The sequence below is a fragment of the Balaenoptera acutorostrata genome, chromosome 2, assembly GCF_949987535.1.
Source record: "Balaenoptera acutorostrata chromosome 2, mBalAcu1.1, whole genome shotgun sequence".
NCBI classification, from domain to species: Eukaryota; Metazoa; Chordata; class Mammalia; order Artiodactyla; family Balaenopteridae; genus Balaenoptera; species Balaenoptera acutorostrata.
In genome coordinates this window covers 100766546-100789397 of record NC_080065.1, presented here as the reverse complement: position 1 = coordinate 100789397, position 22852 = coordinate 100766546, and positions in this window count along the sequence as shown.

Below are 22852 nucleotides of genomic sequence, written 5' to 3'. Positions count from 1 at the left end.
AAGTAAGCCAGACAGAGAAATACAAATATCATATGATGTTACTTATATGCAGAATTTAAAAAATAATACAAGGGAATGTATATGCAAAACAGACACAGACTTAAAGATATAGAAAATAAACAAGTGGTTATCAAAGGAGAGGGGGAAGGGAAGGGGCAAGATAGGGTTATGGTATTAAGAGATATAAACTATTATGTATAAAAGAGGTAAGCAACAAGCACAGAGAATTATAGCCTTTGTCTTATAATAACTTTTAATGGAGTATAATCTGTAAAAATACTGAATCATTATGCTGTACACCTGAAACTAATATAATATTGTAAGTCAACTATACTTCAATTATAAAAAGACATGGAGGGACTTTAAAGGCAAATTGCTAAATCAAAGAAGCCGGTCTGTAAAGACAACATACTATACAGTTCCAATGATATGACGTTGTGGGAAAAAATCAGTATAAAGATCAGTTGTTGCCAGGGTTTCAGTGGAAGGGAGGGATGGACGATGAATAGGTGGAGAATTAGGAATTTTTAGGACAGCAAAACTGTTCTGTATGATATAGTAAAGATGGACACATTATATATTTGTTAAAACCCATGGAAAGAAATTCACAACACAGAGAGTAAACCTTAATGTAACCTATGGACGTTAGTTAAACATAACGTGTCTATAACATTTCATCAGTTATAATTAATTTACCACACGAATTCACGACGTAAATAATAGGGGAAACTCTATGGGGGTCAAGAGAGGTGTGTGTGAAAACTATGTGTATTTTCCAATCAATTGTTTCTGTACACCTAAAATTGCTATAAATAATAAAGTCTGTTAATTTTAAAAATGTGTTCCTGATGAAGGCCTCAGCACATTTTCTTCAATTTCTCATCCTTTCCATTCAGATGGCATATCAAAGTGCTAAGTCCTGATCTGAGCCAGGAAGAAGTAGAAGTAACCTTCTACTTTACTTGTACTTTACTACTGAACCTGTACTTCAATCTTTGTGTACAGAATTCTCTTTGTCACCTATCCCCCGAATCCAGTTTTAAATAAAGTTCGAGTTATTTCAAATTAAAGACAAACAAGCTGTAAATCTCTTTGGGACTGTATGATTATGGAATTTAAAGAACAAAATTCTTATGATGTTTGAATGAATAACAATTATCATCCAGAGCTTAATCTTTTTATAGTCCATTTACATGGAAAATGAATCATAATAAGATGTCAAGCCCCAGGGAGTATGATAAATTGTTACCTTCTCTATGCTTTTGGGTGTTTTTTCATGCTCTACTGCTTTCCACTTAGAAAACTTGTTGGAAATGTTTCTCATATTTTAGAGAAAGTACATTTAAAGAATTGAACTCCAGTCTCTTCAAGAATATCAGAAAGATCCACCCTGTTCAACATTTTCTACTTGATATATAATTTTAGCCCCTAAGTATACATTAGAATAAAAAAAGATCAATAAATAGAGAGAAAAAAGTTGATAATCAACCTAATTTTTTAATGCATTTGGTTTTATATTTTTTCCTGCTTACATTCTGAAAGAATGTCTATACCATTCCATTGGACTGTATGTCAAAAACACAAGTGGCCTTTTAACCATGTAACCTCAGAAAATGAGCACTGATTAGTAAAAATCAGATAGATGCGGTTTCATGAAAGTGTGGATGGTGAGATGTAGGAAACAGAGAAAAACATTCTTTATGAAATTTTGCTATAATGAGGATCTTAAAAGTGGGGCTACTGAAGGGTAATACAAGGTCTAAAGAAGACAGTTTTAAGAAGGAAGAAATTAGAGCATGTCAGTATGCTGCTGGAAATGATACAGTAGAGATGGAAAATGCATGGTGAGACAAAGGGGGAGGATTGCTGGAGAGATATACTTGAGTAGGTGAGAGGGAATGAAATTCAGGGCATGAGTAGCAGGACTGGCCTCAGATGTGAGCATGGACAATTGATTGAGAGTAACAGGAGGGAATGTTGAATGCGTTGGCTGTATATACAGGAGGGTGGGGGAGAGGAAGCAGTGGGAACCTGTGGATGTTCTTTTCTAATTGCACCTCAGAAAAATAGGAAACAAAGAAAAATAGGAAACTCAGCAATTGAATTATGATGACAAAGGACTAGGGGTTGGAAATTTGAAAAGAGAGGAGGAGAGTTTAGAAAGTTTGCCATAAGCATGGAAATGTAAATGGGAAAAATATAGCAAAAAATACATCCTGTTGTGCTTATTATTGGATTTATACAGCTAATCATAGCATTAATTACTTTGTTTTGAATTCTAAGAAATAATACTATTAAATCATTAATAGTGAGACTGAATATACAAACGGACCATAGCCAGACCTTATATGAGAATAGATCTCTGACCCACAGCTCTATACAAATTATATAGAGTCAAGACTCTATCAACACATGTCCTTTATGTCACACACAATCTCGCTCTGTGTCCCTTGACCTGTCTTCTTTCTGTGCATGTCTGTCTCTGTGTCTCTTCTCTTCTTATAAGGACAATAGTCATATTGGGTTGGAACCCACCATACTCCAGTATGACCTATCTTAACTAATCACATCTGCAATGACCTTATTTCTAAATAAGGTCACATCCTGAGGTACTGGGCTTAGGACTTCAACATGTCATTTTTGGGGACACAATTCAGCTCATAACAGAGGGCAAGGCAAAGTGTACAAAGTTCTTAGCTGCTCATTAGTTAGTTAATTAAGGACTATTTTGTATTGCTGTTTTAATATTTTTTATATATTTGTTTACTCCCGACTTTATTTTACAGAGGATTGGAGGCAGCTTAAACAAAAATATATAAAATAAAATTGTGATTAAAGAAAAATATAAATAGAACAAGACAATGCAAAATATAAGTAAAACTAAGATGAGCAAGAAAAGAAGTAAGATAGAATAAAGGTTAGGGAAAGAGAATACATTGGCTGAATACAGTGTAGGGGCAATTACACAGATCTGAGTTTGAATAATAGCTTCCCTATTTACTGCTATGTGAACATGGAAAAGCCATCTAACTTCCCTTTCTCATCTGTAATAAGAATAATCTTACTTTTTAGTCAGCATGAAACCTTTCATTCAGGATACAAAATTTAAAGAGGCAATTTTTCTAAACTTAGCACCATGCCTGACAAAAGATATGTAGTAAATGATAGTACTTTCTCATATATTAACTTTAAGAAAACAAATATAGTAACATTTTTACTATGAGTGTTCAAATTTGCCTTTGAACTCCCAAGAAGCCATGGAAAAAGGATTATATAATGGAATATGTAATCATCACATTCAGACAAGGAAAAGCTCATTAGTTCTTTAGAGGAAGCCAAACTTTTGAACTTACAATTTCCCAGAGATACTTCCATGTGAAACTTCGTAGAGATCATTCTGAATTATACAGTGAAAATGTTCTTTAAAAAAGCAGTATTGGATATTTTGAATGCTTTTTTCCTTAGGATATTCTCTGAGGAAATTTAAATCAACAAAGAACTAAGATAATTTTACTAGAGTATGTACTGTTTGGTGGAATATATAGTTTTTATTCTTCCACAAATACCATTTTCTTCACTCAATTTTTTTGGAAGGGAATAAATAGCAGAGTCTGAGTTTGAGGTGAGATGAGAGTTTGCATTATAATTATCATGTTGATCCAGTAGAATTACTCTTCGATTTGTGTCATTGATTTCACTCAACTAATAGTTAAGTGCCTCCTATATATCCACTATTCTCTGCCTCAGAATTGACAGAAAGTGGAAACAAGAATTTCTGTCTTCTTTGTGCTTACCTTCTAACGGAAGGAGTCAGAGAACAAAGAATTGTATAAGTGGTTGTACCCCTGCATGAAGGTAAATAGGTTGCTACCCCTGCCTAAAGTTACCACCATAACCATCCGGAATACATAGTCTGTTTCTTCTCAATATGACAGCAGAAATAGCTTAGAAAGAGAGAGAGAGAGGAAGTGGTGTCAGACAGGGTCTCAGAAGAGGATTACATGGAGAGCTCTCTAGGAAAGACAGCCAGGAACCCAGATGATAACTGATATTGGAGGTCATAGTAAAGGCGGTTCTGATTCTATCCCCAATTTCACAGGCTGTGAGTCTAGCTCCCCTACATATGATTTCTCTAAACCCCTGAGCTTACTTAGTATCCACCTTCTAGGAGAGATGAAGGCTGGGACAGACTGGCCTTGTGGCAATGGCATCATCATGGCATCTTCCATGTTGCCATGAAGTTAAAAACGTTTCAGAAATCTTGAATTACATTTATAGGGAAAGATCACATGAAAAACTGAACTTCTGCCCACCATTTTTCTGGCTTCCCACCTGCTTTGCATTTTTTTTCCAGTAGCCTATACTTCCCACACGAGATCCGTGCACAATCACAGGACAGAGTCCTGTTCCTCTGGCCCTCATCTGTTCTCCCTTGTCTAGCAGCCCAGTCAACCCAACATGTCATTCCAAAGTTCCTTAAAAATCTCATGACAATTTTTTCCACTTAATTAAAAATGAAAATTACTCATTTTCTTTTATTCATAATCTGATTAAAAAAATTTTTAGAAAATGGCTAGTCCACTTTAGGTAGAAGTTTTGTGGATATTGAGGAAGATGAGAAAATAACCTTTCACTCTGTCACACTCAAGTTGAATTTTTCTGCATAATAGGCTGGTATGCTCATCCCAATGACTCCCAACTACATATATCTATGAGACTGTAATATGGAAATAATAAATATTATCTTAAGGAATTTGGAGATCTGTGTGTATGTGTGTGTGTTCATATGTGTGTGTATATGAATATTCTAGCATTGGTTTTAAAGGTTTAAAAAATAACAGTGACAATGTTGAAATTTACTTGAGTCACATATTCCCAGAAAACAGTAACAGCTGAGAAATCCCTCCATCTTTTTCTCTGAAATCCTCCTTACCATTTTGTGTTCTGAGAAACTGCTAACCACAAAGGACCACTTTGCCCTTGGTATTCCAAAATAATAGCCACCCCCATCCTTCCTTATGACTTTTTTAAAACCCCAATTGTTCTCCCTTTTCTTTGATATGTTCCTCATTAGTAGACATTCTCCCTATTGCAATAAACTACATGAAATCATCTCCTTAATTATCTTGTGCATTATATCTTTGCAGCCACTATCTTTTTTATTTTTACGAAGTCAACACAAACTTTTGAATTAAACAGTTTTTTAATGAATCAACCCTTTAGAAATATTATTTCATAAAGACTTAGAATGCATGCTATTTTTCTTTTTTTAAAAAAAATTCACTGGCTAAGTTAGAACAATAGACATATCTTTTAGTTTTACAGAAAATGCTCAAAATGAGAATAGATTTGCTTTTTGCAGTTTTGTTCACAACTTCTTTTATAAGAAATATGTTTTGAGTGGAGGTAAAATTTTATTTACTGTATGTTAAACCAACCAATATGAAAGTTCTTTAAGTTTCTTAAAAATGTGTTCAGCTTTTTTATGATGAAACTTTTAACCTGGCGAGTTCTTTTAACACACAGGGCAGTTAATCTTCTTTACCTAAGCCTGTATCTGTGAATAAATATTTTGTTAGACTCTTACATGGGTAAAATTAGAGAACCAAAGAGTTGTAATCCTCTAAAGAAATAGCAGCATTTTTTTCATTTAATGGAAGAGTTATTTTTTCACTCATTTTTATTTTTTAAAATTTTTTTAAAACATCTTTATTGGAGTATAATTGCTTTACAATGGTGTGTTAGTTTCTGCTTTATAACAAAGTGAATCAGTTATACATATACATATGTTCCCATATCTCTTCCTTCTTGCATCTCCCTCCCTACCACCCTCCCTATCCCACCCCTCTAGGTGGTCACAAAGCACCGAGCTACCTAGTTTTACTACTGAAATATTCTGAAAATTGTCATTTACAGATATAGATCATTTATCCTGAGTCAAATCATCAGTTCTTTGGAGGATCAATAATGTGCACACTAAAAGATGAATGATAATTCTATTTTAAAGTATTCAGGTATAACTGGAAAGTACATGTCCATATTAGGTAATTTAAAGTTGCCCCTTTTAAAAGCAGTTATTGCTGCTTCTTTCAGAGCCTGAGCCTGTCCTGGATTTATACGATTCTTATTAACTTAGAATAATTCAAACGACTTTTCTTTTTGTCCAAAAAGCAGGGAGAGAATACCTCAGCACATGACTCAAGTGAACAAAATTATGAGATATATTTATCTATTTAAGAAAATGAAGTATTTTGAAACTCTTTAGTAGCAATTTTTTACACAATTGCAATGTAAACAATATCTATATATACACACACATATATACATACATATATGTACATACATATACCAATATACATATAAATATATACATATATGTACCAATGTTTTGATATATTTATCAGGGCCATTCTTAACTATTCATTAAAGCAAGGCAAAACAAAGAAACCTTTAGCCAGTCAATCGCTCAGTGGTGAATGCCACTTTCATGCCACCTGAAATAAAACTGTATATCTTTCAGGACATTCTATAGCACACAGATATAACTGAGTTCAGACTTTGCATCTGTTTTATATCACTGCATTCATTGGTTAATCACCACAAGGGGCAAGTTATGTGATGATTCCTATTACCACTTAGCCACTCCAAATGAGGAACTGTTTTCAAACTGTTTTCAAATATGATAAACTTACCCAAAGCAGGAAAACCCAAAGGAAGTTTCTTGTTTAATCCCAGATGAAGATTTTTTCTGACTCTATTTTTTAAAAAATTAATTAATTAATTAGTTAATTAATTTACTTATTTATGGCTGTGTTGGGTCTTCGTTTCTGTGCGAGGGCTTTCTCTAGTTGCGGCAAGTGGGGGCCACTCTTCATCGCGGTGCGCGGGCCTCGCGGCCTCTCTTGTTGCGGAGCACAGACTCCAGACGCGCAGGCTCAGTAATTGTGGCTCACGGGCCCAGTTGCTCCGTGGCATGTGGGATCTTCCCAGACCAGGGCTCGAACCCGTGTCCCCTGCATTAGCAGGCAGATTCTCAACCACTGCGCCACCAGGGAAGCCCATGACTCTATTTTAATTATCTTCTTTGATTATAAATGAGAAGACTTTCCTCTGGTTTGTCTGGTTTCACGTTCTTATAATTAATGTAGCAGTGGAGGGTGTTCAAATGTAGTGCTTCCTGAAATGGGAAATACCAGAAATTAATATGGCAGTATGTTACATGGAAGGATTCTGTAGTCACTTAAGTGGTGAGACGCTGCACACTCTGTTCACCTAATGGAAATCCAATGTCGAGAGTTTAGTTAACTACTCCATGATATTGCTGCTTCACCATCTATTTTGTGTGGCCAGGGGCCCTGAAGGGGCCTCGAACTGACGCTATCTCCTCCTGAGATTGCAGACTCTATATGACAGCCTACAGAGTCACAAGCAGATGTAATAAGCTCTTGGTGTGACGTCCCTAGGAGCCCCTGTGAGCGACAGTCTCCCTTGCTTTCCAGGACCTTCTCCTTGTGTGCCCCTTAGATAAGTCTCCTGTGAGCTTATCAAAATCCTGGTCTTTTTGGTCTGAATTGACCAATCTGGCCTTAACCCAGAAACCCCAAAGTTTCCCCTATGTTTGCTAATAAAAGCATGAGCCCCAGGTTCTGTCATTCTGTCTGTCTGCACTCTTCCTTGACCTCCCTGTGTGGCCCCTTGAGACATGCCATTTACTTCCTCCAGGACCTGTGAATAATAAACTTCTCTCTGTCAGTTTCCCTTATGGTCTTTTGTTGAACCATCCAACACACCAGATTCTACTTAAATGTTAATGTAACAAAGTCACATCTCTCCCAATACATCTTCTTAAAGACCATAAGTCTTGCAGTGAAAATGTTTAATTTTATTTAAATGTATTTAATTTTTAATTTTATTTAATTATGAGTGAACAAGTTTGGGGAATTCTACACTAATACATTAGGTGGTTTCAAGTAACATAAACTTGTAAGCTCTCATCTATATTGGACCTTATTATAAATATAGGCAGGAAAGCAAAAAATCTTTTCAGTAGCCTAATAGGTCTCATAGAGGAATGTTTTTTTTTTAATTTTTTTATTTATTTTTTATTTATTTTATTCATCTATAGTTGATTTGCAATGTTGTGTTAATTTCTGCTGTACAGCAAAGTGATTCAGTTATACATATATATATTCTTTTTTCTATATTCTTTTCCATTATGGTTTATCATAGAATATTGAATATATTTCCCTTTGCTATACAGACAGTCCTTGTTGTTTATCCATCCTATATATGAGTTTGCATCTGCTAATCCCAAACTCCCAATCCATCCCTCCTGCACACCACCGCCCCTGGCAACCACAAGTCTGTTTTCTGTGTTTGTGAGTCTGTTTCGAAGATAAGTTTATTTGTGTCATATTTTAGATTCCACACATAAGTGATATCATATGATATTTGTCTTTCTCTTTCTGAGTTACTTCAATTAGCATGATAATCTCTAGGTCCATCCATGTTGGTGCAAATGGCATTATTTCATTCTTTTTTATGGCTGAGTAGTACTCCATTGTATATATGTACCACATTTTCTTTATCCATTCATTTGTCAATGGACATTTTGGTTGTTTCCATGTCTTGGCTATTGTGAACAGTGCTGCTATGAACATTGTGGTGCATGTATCTTTTCGAATTATAGTTTTGTCTGGGTATATGCCAGGAGTGGGATTGCTGGATCATATGACAACTCTGTTTTTAGTTTTTTGAGGAATCTCCATACTGTTCTCCTTAGTGGCTGCACCAACTTACATTCCCACCAACAGTATAAGAGGGTTCCCTTTTCTTCACACCCTCTCCAGCATTTGTTATTTGTAGACTTTCTCATCATGGCCATTCTGACTGGAGTGAGGTAGTACCTCACTGTAGTTTTGATTTGCATTTCATCACAGAGGAATATTTTGTTACTCATGGTTTATAGGCATCCAAATGATGATCAGAATAAGATTGATGCTATGCAGGGAGATCAGCTCGGTGCTTTGTGACCACCTAGAGGGGTGGGATAGGGAGGGTGGGAGGGAGGGAGAGGCAAGAGGGAAGAGCTATGGGAACATATGTATATGTATAACTGATTTACTTTGTTATAAAGCAGAAACTAACACACCATTGTAAAGCAATTATACTCCAATAAAGATGTTAAGAAAAAAAAAGAAAAAGATGGATGCTATGGTGATCTGATCCTCCAGTCGGCAGAGGCATTACTATTCCCTTTCTCTGATACCATTATGGAAACCCAATTGACCAATAGTAGAAGGAGGAATGGGAGCAGTAGAAGCACTGAGAAGAAAATCTCAAATTGAATCACAAAAGAGAACTGATTGGATTAATCAGTCACAAGCCAGTATAGGCAGCTCTTCTCCAAGACACCTCAGTGAATGAGGTGGCTAGACTGGACACTTTTAGAATCATAGATCATCATGCTTTGCGTCACAGGACTTACTCCTTTGCTCATAGCTAATTGGGCCAAAGTCAAGGCAGTTGACTTGGAGTTGTATGCCTTATTTATTATATGTTAAATTGTTATATATACAGGGGTCGCTTTCTGAACCATCTATTTTTTTAAATTGGACTAGCAGTTTTTCAGTGTCCCTGAAATGAATTGACAACTGTCACCTGTATTTTAATCACTTGGTGTAACTTCTGAAACAGTTTTTCGAGGCCAGTATTATACCCGTTAGTACTTCTAAGCTAAGATTCGGCAGACTGTCCAAGTTTAGTAAAGTGTCAGAGATTCAAAGCCTGTTTGGTTCAACACCTAAGCTAAAGTTTCTTTGATCTGTCACCATCTTCCTCTCTTGCTTACTCTACAGCTACGATAGACTCGAGCATCACTCCACCCCCACCCTTCATGATTCTTCTTTTTGGGGTTGCTTCATCAAAGAGAAGTTATGTGTAGTAGAACAGATGCCCTTGTATCCTTCTCATTTTTTTCTATGTCTCACAGAAATAATCATTGGAATTTATGTAGAAATCAATGTTATGTCTACTGAACTTGGCCTAGTATACATAAGCAGGAAAAGTTGTTAGGGAATTAATTGACCTCTATCCGATTTTAGGTTTGTTGTAAAATATATTCATTCATTCAGTTTAGTCAGATCCTGTTTCTGCCTTAAAATTGTCTTTATGGAAATACTGACTGATGCAGAATCCCTGTTAGGAATATAAGATGACTATGGTACTTAGAAGTGTTTTCTTCCTTCCTCAAAATGAGAAATGACTACCCAGCCAAGAAAAACTAGGTCTACACAAGTTTAACTTCTTAGTCAACATCTGAAGTAAAGTTGTAAACTTGGTAAATGAATTTGCTTGTTATGCCTACCTCTCTTCCTCTGTAACATAAAAATTGTCTAGCATAACTGTTAGCATTTATGTATTGAGGGTGATTTTTTACATAGAGAATCCCAGAGAACAATCCACTCATCTCAGATTTTCTGGGTGTATTTTAGCATCCCAGCTTTTCTCATACATAAAATGGTTTTTAGAACCTTGTGTTGGGAAGGTCGGACTTAAGTCTCTATCACCAATACTGTCTCACATTGTACAATTTTGTTAAGTTCGATATTCAAAAAAGCCTGGTTTTATTGATCCAGCCAATATATTGCAAAAAGATTCTAGGACCCTGAATATTCCAGTCCTTTGAACTGTGGAAATACACTAGGACAGCGTGAGAACATACTGTACAAAGTACTCAACGGCCTGAGAAATCTTTGGCCTTGGATGAAGTAATAGAGAAAAGGCTTATTCCTAGGACTGAGTGGCATAGCTCAACCTCTGTCTGAGGGATAACTGTTTAACCCAGAATAAAACAGAGGGGGGGGATTGGAGAAGATGGCGGAAGAGTAAGACGCGGAGATCACCTTCCTTCCCACAGATACAGTAGAAATACATCTACACGTGGAACTGCTCCTACAGAACACCCACTGAACGCTGGCAGAAAACGTCCGACCTCCAAAAAGGCAAGAAACTCCCCCCGTACTTGGGTAGAGCAAAAGAAAAAAGAAATAACAGAGACAAAAGAATAGGGACGGCACCTGCACCAGTGGGAGGGAGCTGTGAAGGAGGAAAGGTTTCCACGCACTAGGAGCCCCTTCGCGGGCGGAGACTGCGGGTGGCAGAGGGGGGAAGCTTCGGAGCCACGGAGGAGAGCGCAGCCACAGGGGTGCGGAGGGCAAAGCGGAGAGGTTCCCGCACGGAGGATCAGTGCCGACCAGCACTCACCAGCCCGAGAGGCTTGTCTGCTCCCCCGCCGGGGCGGGCGGGGCTGGGAGCTGAGGCTCGGCTTCGGTTCAGATCACAGGGAGAGGACTGGGGCTGGCGGCGTGAACACAGCCTGAAGGGGTTAGCGCACCACAGCTAGCCGGGAGGGAGTCCGGGGAAAAAGTCTGCAGCTGCCGAAGAGGCAAGAGACTTTTTCTTGCCTCTTTGTTTCGCGGCGGGCAAGGAGAGGGGATTCAGAGCGCCGCCTAAACGAACTCCAGAGAAGGGCGCGAGCCGCGGCTATCAGCGCGGATCCCACAGCAACAGGGGCGCAGAGGGAAAATCGGAGAGACTCCCGCACAGAGGCTCGGCGCCGAGCAGCGCTCACCAGCCCGAGAGGCTTGTCTGCTCACCCGCCGGGGAGGGCAGGGCTGGGAGCTGAGGCTCAGCTTCAGTCGGATCTCAGGGAGAGGACTGGGGCTGGCGGCGTGAACACAGCCTGAAGGGGTTGGCGCACCACAGCTAGCTGGGAGGGAGACGGGGAAAGGTCTGCAGCTGCAGAAGAGGCAAGAGACTTTTTCTTGCCTCTTGGTTTCGCTGCGCGCAAGGAGAGGGGATTCAGAGCGCCGCCTAAACGAACTCCAGAGAAGGGCACGAGCCGCGGTTATCAGCACGGACCCCAGAGACGGGCGTGAGACGCTGGGGCTGCTGCTGCCGCCTCCAAAAAGCCTGTGTGTGAGCACAGGTCACTCTCCACGCCTCCCCTCCCGGTAGCCTGTGCAGCCCGCCACTGCCAGGGTCCCGGGATCCGGGGACAACATCCCCGGGAGAACGCACTGCGCGGCTCGGGCTGGTGCAACGTCACGCCGGCCTCGGCCGCCGCAGGCTCGCCCCGCCTCCTCCGTACCCCTCCCTCCCCGCAGCCTGGGTGAGCCAGAGCCCCCGAAGCAGCTGCTCCTTTAGCCCCGTCCTGTCTGGGCGGGGAACAGACGCCCTCAGGCGACCTACACGCAGAGGCGGGTCCAAATCCAAAGCTGAACCCCAGGAGCTGTGCGAACAGGGAAGAGAAGGGGAAATCTCTCCCAGCAGCCTCAGAAGCAGCGGATTAAAGCTCCACAAACAACGTGATGTGCCTGCATCTGCTGAATACCTGAACAGACAACGAATCAGCCCAAATTCAGGAGGGGGACTCTGGGAGCAGGAGATATTAATTTTTCCCCTTTTCCTTTTTTTTGTGAGTGTATATGTATATGCTTCTGGGTGAGATTTTGTCTGTATAGCTTTGCTTTACAATAGCTTTATTTTACTTCACTATGCTATAGCCTCTTTCTTTCTTTCTTTCTATTTTTTCTCCCTTTTACTCTGAGCCGTGTGGACGAAAGGCTCTTGGTGCTCCAGCCAGGCATCAGGGCCGTGCCTCTGAGGTGGGAGAGCCAACTTCAGAACACTGGTCCACAAGAGACCTCCCAGCTCCACGTAATAACAAACGGCAAAAATCTCCCAGAGATCTCCATCTCAACATCAAGACCCAGCTTCACTCAACGACCAGCAAGCTACAGTGCTGGACATCCTATGCCAAACAACTAGCTAGACAGGAACACAACCCCATCCATTGGCAGAGAGGCTGCCTAAAATCATAATAAGGCCACAGACACCACAAAATACACCACCAGACGTGGACGTGCCCACCAGAAAGACAAGATCTAGCCTCATCCACCAGAACTCAGGCACTAGTTCCCTCCACCAGGAAGCCTACACAACCCACTGAACCAACCTTAGCCACTGGGGACAGATACCAAAAACAAAGGGAACTACGAACCTGCAGCCTGTGAAAAGGAGACCCCAAACACAGTAAGATAGGCAAAATGAGACGACAGAAAAACACACAGCAGATGAAGGAGCAGGCTCAAAACACACTGGATTTAACAAATGAAGAGGAAATAGGTAGTCTACCTGAAAAAGAATTCAGAATAATGATAGTAAGGATGATCCAAAATCTTGGAAATAGAATAGACAAAATGCAAGAAACATTTAACAAGGATGTAGAAGAACTAAAGAGGAACCAAGCAATGATGAAAAACACAATAAATGAAATCAAAAATACTCTAGATGGGATCAATAGTAGAATAACTGAGGCAGAAGAAAGGATAAGTGACCTGGAAGATAAAATGGTGGAAATAACTACTACAGAGCAGGATAAAGAAAAAAGAATGAAAAGAACTGAGGACAGTCTCAGGGACCTCTGGGACAACATTAAACGTGCCAACATTCGAATTATAGGGGTACCAGAAGAAGAAGAGAAAAAGAGAGGGACTGAGAAAATTTTTGAAGAGATTATAGTTGAAAACTTCCCTAATATGGGAAAGGAAATAGTTAATCAAGTCCTGGAAGCACAGAGAGTCCCATACAGGATAAACCCAAGGAGGAACACGCCAAGACACATATTAATCAAACTGTCAAAAATTAAATATAAGGAAAACATATTAAAGGCAGCAAGGGAAAAAAAACAAATAACACACAAGGGAATCCCCATAAGGTTAACATCTGATCTATCAGCAGAAACTCTGCAAGCCAGAAGGGAGTGGCAGGATATACTTAAAGTGATGAAGGAGAAAAACCTACAACCAAGATTACTCTACCCAGCAAGGATCTCATTCAGATTCGATGGAGAAATTAAAACCTTTACAGACAAGCAAAAGCTAAGAGAGTTCAGCACCACCAAACCAGCTTTACAACAAATGCTAAAGGAAATTCTCTAGGCAAGAAACACAAGAGAAGGAAAACACCTACAATAACAAACCCAATACATTTAAGAAAATGGGAATAGGAACATACATATCGATAATTACCTTGAATGTAAATGGATTAAATGCTCCCACCAAAAGACACAGGCTGGCTGAATGGATACAAAAACAAGACCCATATATATGCTGTCTACAAGAGACCCACTTCAGACCTAGAGACACATACAGACTGAAAGTGAGGGGATGGAAAAAGATATTCCATGCAAATGGAAATCAAAAGAAAGCTGGAGTAGCAATTCTCATATCAGACAAAATAGACTTTAAAATAAAGACTATTACAAGAGACAAAGAAGGACACTATATAATGATCAAGGGATCGATCCAAGAGGAAGGTATAACAATTGTAAATATTTATGCACCCAACATAGGAGCACCTCAATACATAAGGCAAATACTAACAGCCATAAAAGGGGAAATTGACAGCAACACAATCATAGTAGGGGACTTTAACACCCCACTTTCACCAATGGACAGATCATCCAAAATGAAAATAAATAAGGAAACACAAGCTTTAAATGATACATTAAACAAGATGGACTTAATTGATATTTATAGGACATTCCACCCAAAAACAACAGAATACACATTTTTCTCAAGTGCTCATGGAACATTCTCCAGGATAGATCATATCTTGGGTCACAAATCAAGCCTTGGTAAATTTAAGAAAATTGAAATCGTATCAAGTATCTTTTCCGACCACAACGCTATGAGACTAGATATCAATTAAAGGAAAAGATCTGTAAAAAATACAAACACATGGAGGCTACACAATACATTACTTAATAACGAAGTGATTACTGAAGAAATCAAAGGGGAAATCAAAAAATACCTAGAAACAAATGACAATGGAGACACGACGACCCAAAACCTATGGGACGCAGCAAAAGCAGTGCTAAGAGGGAAGTTTATAGCAATACAAGCCTACCTCAAGAAACAGGAAACATCTCGAATAAACAACCTAACCTTGCACCTAAAGCAATTAGAGAAAGAAGAACAAAAAAACCCCAAAGCCAGCAGAAGGAAAGAAATTATAAAGATCAGGTCAGAAATAAATGAAAAAGAAATGAAGGAAACAATAGCAAAAATCAATAAAACTAAAAGCTGGTTCTTTGAGAAGATAAACAAAATTGATAAACCATTAGCCAGACTCATCAAGAGAAAAAGGGAGAAGACTCAGATCAATAGAATTAGAAATGAAAAAGGAGAAGTAACCACTGACACTGCAGAAATACAAAAGATCATGAGAGATTACTACAAGCAACTATATGCCAATAAAATGGACAACCTGGAAGAAATGGACAGATTCTTAGAAATGCACAAACTGCCGAGACTGAACCAGGAAGAAATAGAAAATATGAACAGACCAATCACAAGCACTGAAATTGAAACTGTGATTAAAAATCTTCCAACAAACAAAAGCCCAGGACCAGATGGCTTCACAGGCGAATTCTATCAAACATTTAGAGAAGAGCTAACACCCATCCTTCTCAAACTCTTCCAAAATATTGCAGAGGGAGGAACACTCCCAAACTCATTCTACGAGGCCACCATCACCCTGATACCAAAACCAGACAAAGATGTCACAAAGAAAGAAAACTACAGGCCAATATCACTGATGAACATAGATGCAAAAATCCTCAACAAAATACTAGCAAACAGAATCCAACAGCACATTAAAAGGATCATACACCATGATCAAGTGGGGTTTATCCCAGGAATGCAAGGATTCTTCAATATACGCAAATCAATCAATGTGATACACCATATTAACAAATTGAAGGAGAAAAACCATATGATCATCTCAATAGATGCAGAGAAAGCTTTCGACAAAATTCAACACCCATTTATGATAAAAGCCCTGCAGAAAGTAGGCATAGAGGGAACTTTCCTCAACATAATAAAGGCCATATATGACAAACCCACAGCCAACATTGTCCTCAATGGTGAAAAACTGAAACCATTTCCACTAAGATCAGGAACAAGACAAGGTTGCCCACTCTCACCACTATTATTCAACATAGTTTTGGAAGTGTTAGCCACAGCAATCAGAGAAGACAAAGAAATAAAAGGAATCCAAATCGGAAAAGAAGAAGTAAAGCTGTCACTATTTGCAGATGACATGATACTCTACATAGAGAATCCTAAAGATGCTACCAGAAAACTCCTAGAGCTAATCAATGAATTTGGTAAAGTAGCAGGATACAAAATTAATGCACAGAAATCTCTTGCATTTCTATACACTAATGACGAAAAATCTGAAAGTGAAATTAAGAAAACACTCCCATTTACCATTGCAACAAAAAGAATAAAATATTTAGGAATAAACCTACCTAAGGAGACAAAAGACCTGTATGCAGAAAATTATAAGACACTGATGAAAGAAATTAAAGATGATACAAATAGATGGAGAGATATACCATGTTCCTGGATTGGAAGAATCAACATTGTGAAAATGACTCTACTACCCAAAGCAATCTACAGATTCAATGCAATCCCTATCAAACTACCACTGGCATTTTTCACAGAACTAGAACAAAAAATTTCACAATTTGTATGGAAACACAAAAGACCCCGAATAGCCAAAGCAATCTTGAGAACGAAAAATGGAGCTGGGGGAATCAGGCTCCCTGACTTCAGACTATATTACAAAGCTTCAGTAATCAAGACAGTTTGGTACTGGCACAAAAACAGAAATATAGATCAATGGAACAGGATAGAAAGCCCAGAGATAAACCCACACACATATGGTCACCTTATCTTTGATAAAGGAGGCAAGCATATACAGTGGAGAAAAGACAGCCTCTTCAATAAGTGGTGCTGGGAAAATTGGACAGGTACATGTAAAAGTATGAAATTAGAACACTCCCTGACACCATGCACAAAAATAAACTCAAAATGGATTAAAGACCTAAGTGTAAGGCCAGACACTATCAAACTCTTAGAGGAAAACATAGGCAGAACACTCTATGACATACATCACAGCAAGATTCTTTTTGACCCAGCTCCCAGAGAAATGGAAATAAGAACACAAATAAACAAATGGGACCTAATGAAACTTAAAAGCTTTTGCACAGCAAAGGAAACCATAAACAAGACCAAAAGACAACCCTCAGAATGGGAGAAAATATTTGCAAATGAAGCAACTGACAAAGGATTAATCTCCAAGATTTACAAGCAGCTCACGCAGCTCAATAACAAAAAAACGAACAACCCAATCCAAAAATGGGCAGAAGATCTAAATAGACATTTCTCCAAAGGAGATATACAGATGGCCTACAGACACATGAAAGAATGCTCAACATCATTAATCATTAGAGAAATGCAAATCAAAACTACAATGAGATATCATCTCACACCGGTCAGAATGGCCATCATCAAAAAATCTAGAAACAATAAATGCTGGAGAGGGTGTGGAGGAAAGGGAACACTCTTGCACTGCTGGTGGGAATGTAAATTGATACAGCCACTATGGAGAACAGTATGGAGGTTCCTTAAAAAACTACAAATAGAACTACCATACGACCCAGCAATCCCACTACTGGGCATATACCCTGAGAAAACCATAGGTCAAAAAGAGTCATGTACCAAAATGTTCATTGCAGCTCTATTTACAATAGCCAGGACATGGAAGCAACCTAAATGTCCATCGACAGATGAATGGATAAAGAAGATGTGGCACATATATACAATGGAATATTACTCAGCCATAAAAAGAAATGAAATGGAGGTATTTGTAATGAGGTGGATGGAGTTAGAGTCTGTCATACAGAGTGAAGTAAGTCAGAAAGAGAAAAACAAATACAGTATGCTAACACATATATACGGAATCTAAGGGGAAAAAAAAAAAAAAGGCCATGAAGAACCTAGTGGCAAGACGGGAATAAAGACACAGACCTACTAGAGAATGGACTTGAGGATATGGGGAGGGGGTGGGGTGAGATGTGACAGGGTAAGAGAGTGTCATGGACATATATACACTACCAAATGTAAAATAGATAACTAGTGGGAAGCAGCCGCATAGCACAGGGAGATCAACTCGGTGCTTTGTGACCACCCAGAGGGGTGGGATGGGGAGGGTGGGAGGGAGGGAGATGCAAGAGGGAAGAGAAATGGGAACATATTATATATGTATAACTGATTCACTTTGTTAAAAAGCAGAAGCTAACACACTATTGTAAGGCAATTATACTTCAATAAAGATGTTTAAAAAAAAAAAAAAGAATAAAACAGAGGATGGACAGTCAAAACTTTTTTTCTGCTCCAGCAAAAGGGATTTTTGGAAATGATCTTTTAAGAAGTCAGGAAGGGGTAAGGGTTTGTTAGTTTTACTCTTGAGCCCCAAAAGGTGGTTGACAATTCTAACCAGTCTGATTGTACCATACAACAGATCTGTCTACCCATGGTGATAAGCCGTTTGTGGGGATCCTCGCTTCTGTAACATACTCCTGTCTTCCAAGTATCATCTCTCTTCATTTTATTTTTGTCTAACCTAACCATTTGCTTTTGTCCAACAGATTTAGTTTACTATTTAGTGTTCAGCTATATTTATGTCTCCTGCCCCATATAGACCAGACCCAAGGAAATGCTGCCTTTCTGTATCACTTTGCTCTGACTGGTGGCTGGCATGGACTCCACTTTCTCCCCTAAGATACTTTGGATATTTTTCCCCTGGTGTTTTGCCTATTTTAAAGGGTAATCTATATGATCTATTTTTTTCTGCTCTCCTTCTATGCCCTTCTTCTGCTTCTCCTTTCACTGACTTTATTACTACCAAACACCTCATTTTTCAGTCTGGCTTTACTTTCTTTTGGTGTCATAAACTCAGAGCCAAGCAATTTTGTCAGATACTTGGTAAACATTTTCATCTTTAAATTCTGGCCTTTCTTTGGCTTTGGAAAGTTGTCTTATTTCTTTTTTTATTAGATTTTTAAAGAGTAGTTTTAGGTTTATAGAAAAATTGCACAGAAAGTATGGAGTTCCCATATTACATACCCCACACACACCCCTCCTTTCCCCACACACAGTTTCACCTATTAACATCTTTCATTAGTGCCCTACATTTGTTACAATTATTTAACTTTTAATGATACATTATTATTAACTAAAGTCCATATTTTACATTAGGGCTCATTCTTTATATTGTGCAGTTCTAGGGGTTTTGACAAGTGTAGAGTGACATGTATCCGCCATTGTAGTATCTTAGAGAACAGTTTTGCAGCCCTAAGATTGCCCCCTGCTCCACCAATTCATCTCTACCCCTCTCTCTGAACCCCTGAAAAGCACTATTTTACTGTCTCTTTAGTTTTGACTTTTCCAGAATGTCATATTGTTAGAATCATATAGTAGGTACCTTTTGCAGACTGGCTTCTTTCACTTAGCAATATGTATTTAGGGTTCTTCTGTGTGCTTCCGTAACTTGATAGCTCATTTCTTTATTCACAAACCATTTAATTTTATTTCATTGATCACTTTGGTTTTTTTCTGTTCCATTTGGCCATTCTCATCTCTTAGATGCCTTAATGTGTGACTTCTTAGGCCTGTCCTCCTGGTATTTATTTCATCATATTTGTCCTTTTTGTCTTTTCCTCTGAATTCTAAGAGAATGTCATGACAACTTAAAATTGAAGTAGATTAACCAACATGGCGGAGTAGAAGGACGTGCACTCACTCCCTCTTGCGAGAGCTCCAGAATCACAACTGGCTGCTGGACAATCATTGACAGGAAGACCCTGGACTTCACCAAGGAGGATACCCCATGTCCAAGGACATAGGAGAAGCCACAGTGAGATGGTAGGAGGGGCGCAATCAGAGTAAAATCAAATCCCATAACTGCTGGGTGGGTGACTCACAGACTGGCGAACACTTATACCACAGAAGTCCACCCACTGGAGTGAAGGTTCTGAGCCCCACGTCAGGCTTCCCAACCTGGGGGTCCGGCAACGGGAGGAGGAATTCCTAGAGAATCAGACTTTGAAGTCTAGTGGCAATTGATTGCAGGACTGTGACAGGACTGGGGGAAACAGAGACCCCACTCTTGGAGGGCACACACAAAGTAATGTGTGCATCGGGACCCAGGGGAAGGAGCAGTGACCCTGGGGGAGACTGAACCAGACGTACCTGCTGGTGTTGGGGGGTCTCCTGCCGAGGCAAGTGGTGGCTCTGTTTCACCGTGGGGATAAGGACACTGGCAGCAGAGGTCCTGGGAAGTTCTCCTTGGCGTGAGCCCTCCCAGAGTCTGCCATTAACCCCACCAAAGAGCACAGGTAGGCTCCAGTGTTGGGTTGCCTCAGGCCAAACAACCAACAGGGAGGGAACCCAGCCCCACCCATCAACAGTCAAGTGGATTAAGGTTTTACTGAGCTCTGACCGCCACAGCAACAGGGAGGGAACCCAGCCCCACCCATCAACAGTCAAGTGGATTAAGGTTTTACTGAGCTCTGACCGCCACAGCAACAGTCAGCTCTACCCACCACCAGAGCCTCCCATCAAGCCTCTTAGATAGCCTCAACCACCAGAGGGCAGACAACAGAAGCAAGAAAAACTACAATCCTGCAGCCTGTGGTCCAAAAACCACAGTTACAGAAAGACAGAGAAGATAAAAAGGCAGAGGGCTATGTACCAGATGAAGGAACAAGAAAAAACCCCAGAAAAACAACTAAATGAAGTGGAGATAGGCAACCTTCCAGAAAAAGAATTCAGAATAATGATAGTGAAGATGATCCAGGACCTCGGAATAAGAATGGAGGCAAAGATTGAGAAGATGCAAGAAATGATTAACAAAGACCTAGAAGAATTAAAGAACAAACAAACAGAGATGACCAATACAATAACTGAAATGAAAACTACACTAGAAGGAATCAATAGCAGAATAACTGAGGCAGAAGAACGGATAAGTGACCTGGAAGACAGAATGGTGGAATTCACTGCTGCAGAACAGACTAAAGAAAAAAGAATGAAAAGAAATGAAGACAGCCTAAGAGACCTCTGGGACAACATTAAACGCAACAACATTCGCATTATAGGGGTCCCAGAAGGAGAAGAGAGAGAGAAAGGACCAGAGAAAATATTTGAAGAGATTATAGTCGAAAACTTCCCTAACATGGGAAAGGAAATAGCCACCCAAGTCCAGGAAGCGCAGAGAGTCCCATACAGAATAAACCCAAGGAGAAACACGCCGAGACACATAGTAATCAAAGTGGCAAAAATTAAAGACAAAGAAAAATTACTGAAAGCAGCAAGGGAAAAACGACAAATAACATACAAGGGAACTCCCATAAGGTTAACAGCTGATTTCTCAGCAGAAACTCTGCAAGCCAGAAGGGAGTGGCATGATATACTTAAAGTGATGAAAGGGAAGAACCTACAACCAAGATTACTCTACCCGGGAAGGATCTCATTCAGATTCGATGGAGAAATCAAAAGCTTTACAGACAAGCAAAAGCTAAGAGAATTCAGCACCACCAAACCAGCTCTACAACAAATGCTGAAGGAACTTCTCTAAGTGGGAAACACAAGAGAAGAAAAGGACCTACAAAAACAAACCCAAAACAATTAAGAAAATGGTCATAGGAACATACATATCGATAATTACCTTAAATGTGAATGGATTAAATGCCCCAACCAAAAGACATAGACTGGCTGAATGGATACAAAAACAAGACCCATATATATGTTGTCTACAAGAGACCCACTTCAGACCTAGGGACACATACAGACTGAAAGTGAGGGGATTGAAAAAGATATTCCATGCAAATGGAAATCAAAAGAAAGCTGGAGTAGCTATACTCATATCAGATAAAATAGACTTTAAAATAAAGAATGTTACAAGAGACAAGGAAGGACACTGCATAATGATCCAGGGATCAATCCAAGAAGAAGATATAACAATTATAAATATATATGCACCCAACATAGGAGCACCTCAATACATAAGGCAACTGCTAACAGCTATAAAAGAGGAAATCGACAGTAACACAGTAATAGTGGGGGACTTTAACACCTCACTTACACCAATGGACAGATCATCCAAAATGAAAATAAATAAGGAAACAGAAGCTTTAAATGACACAATAGACCAGATAGATTTAATTGATATATATAGGACATTCCATCCAAAAACGGCAGATTACACGTTCTTCTCAAGTGCGCACGGAACATTCTCCAGGATAGATCACATCTTGGGTCACAAATCAAGCCTCAGTAAATTTAAGAAAATTGAAATCATATCAAGCATCTTTTCTGACCACAACGCTATGAGATTACAAATGAATTACAGGGAAAAAAACGTAAAAAAGACAAACACATGGAGGCTAAACAATACGTTACTAAATAACCAAGAGATCACTGAAGAAATCAAACAGGAAATCAAAAAATACCTAGAGACAAATGACAATGAAAACACGACGACCCAAAACCTATGGGATGCAGCAAAAGCGGTTCTAAGAGGGAAGTTTATAGCTATACAAGCCTACCTAAAGAAACAAGAAAAATCTGAAGTAAACAATCTAACCTTACACCTAAAGAAACTAGAGAAAGAAGAACAAACAAAACCCAAAGTTAGCAGAAGGAAAGAAATCATAAAGATCAGAGCAGAAATAAATGAAATAGAAACAAAGAAAACAATAGCAAAGATCAATAAAACTAAAAGTTGGTTCTTTGAGAAGATAAACAAAATTGATAAGCCATTAGCCAGACTCATCAAGAAAAAGAGGGAGAGGACTCAAATCAATAAAATCAGAAACGAAAAAGGAGAAGTTACAACAGACACCGCAGAAATACAAAACATCCTAAGAGACTACTACAAG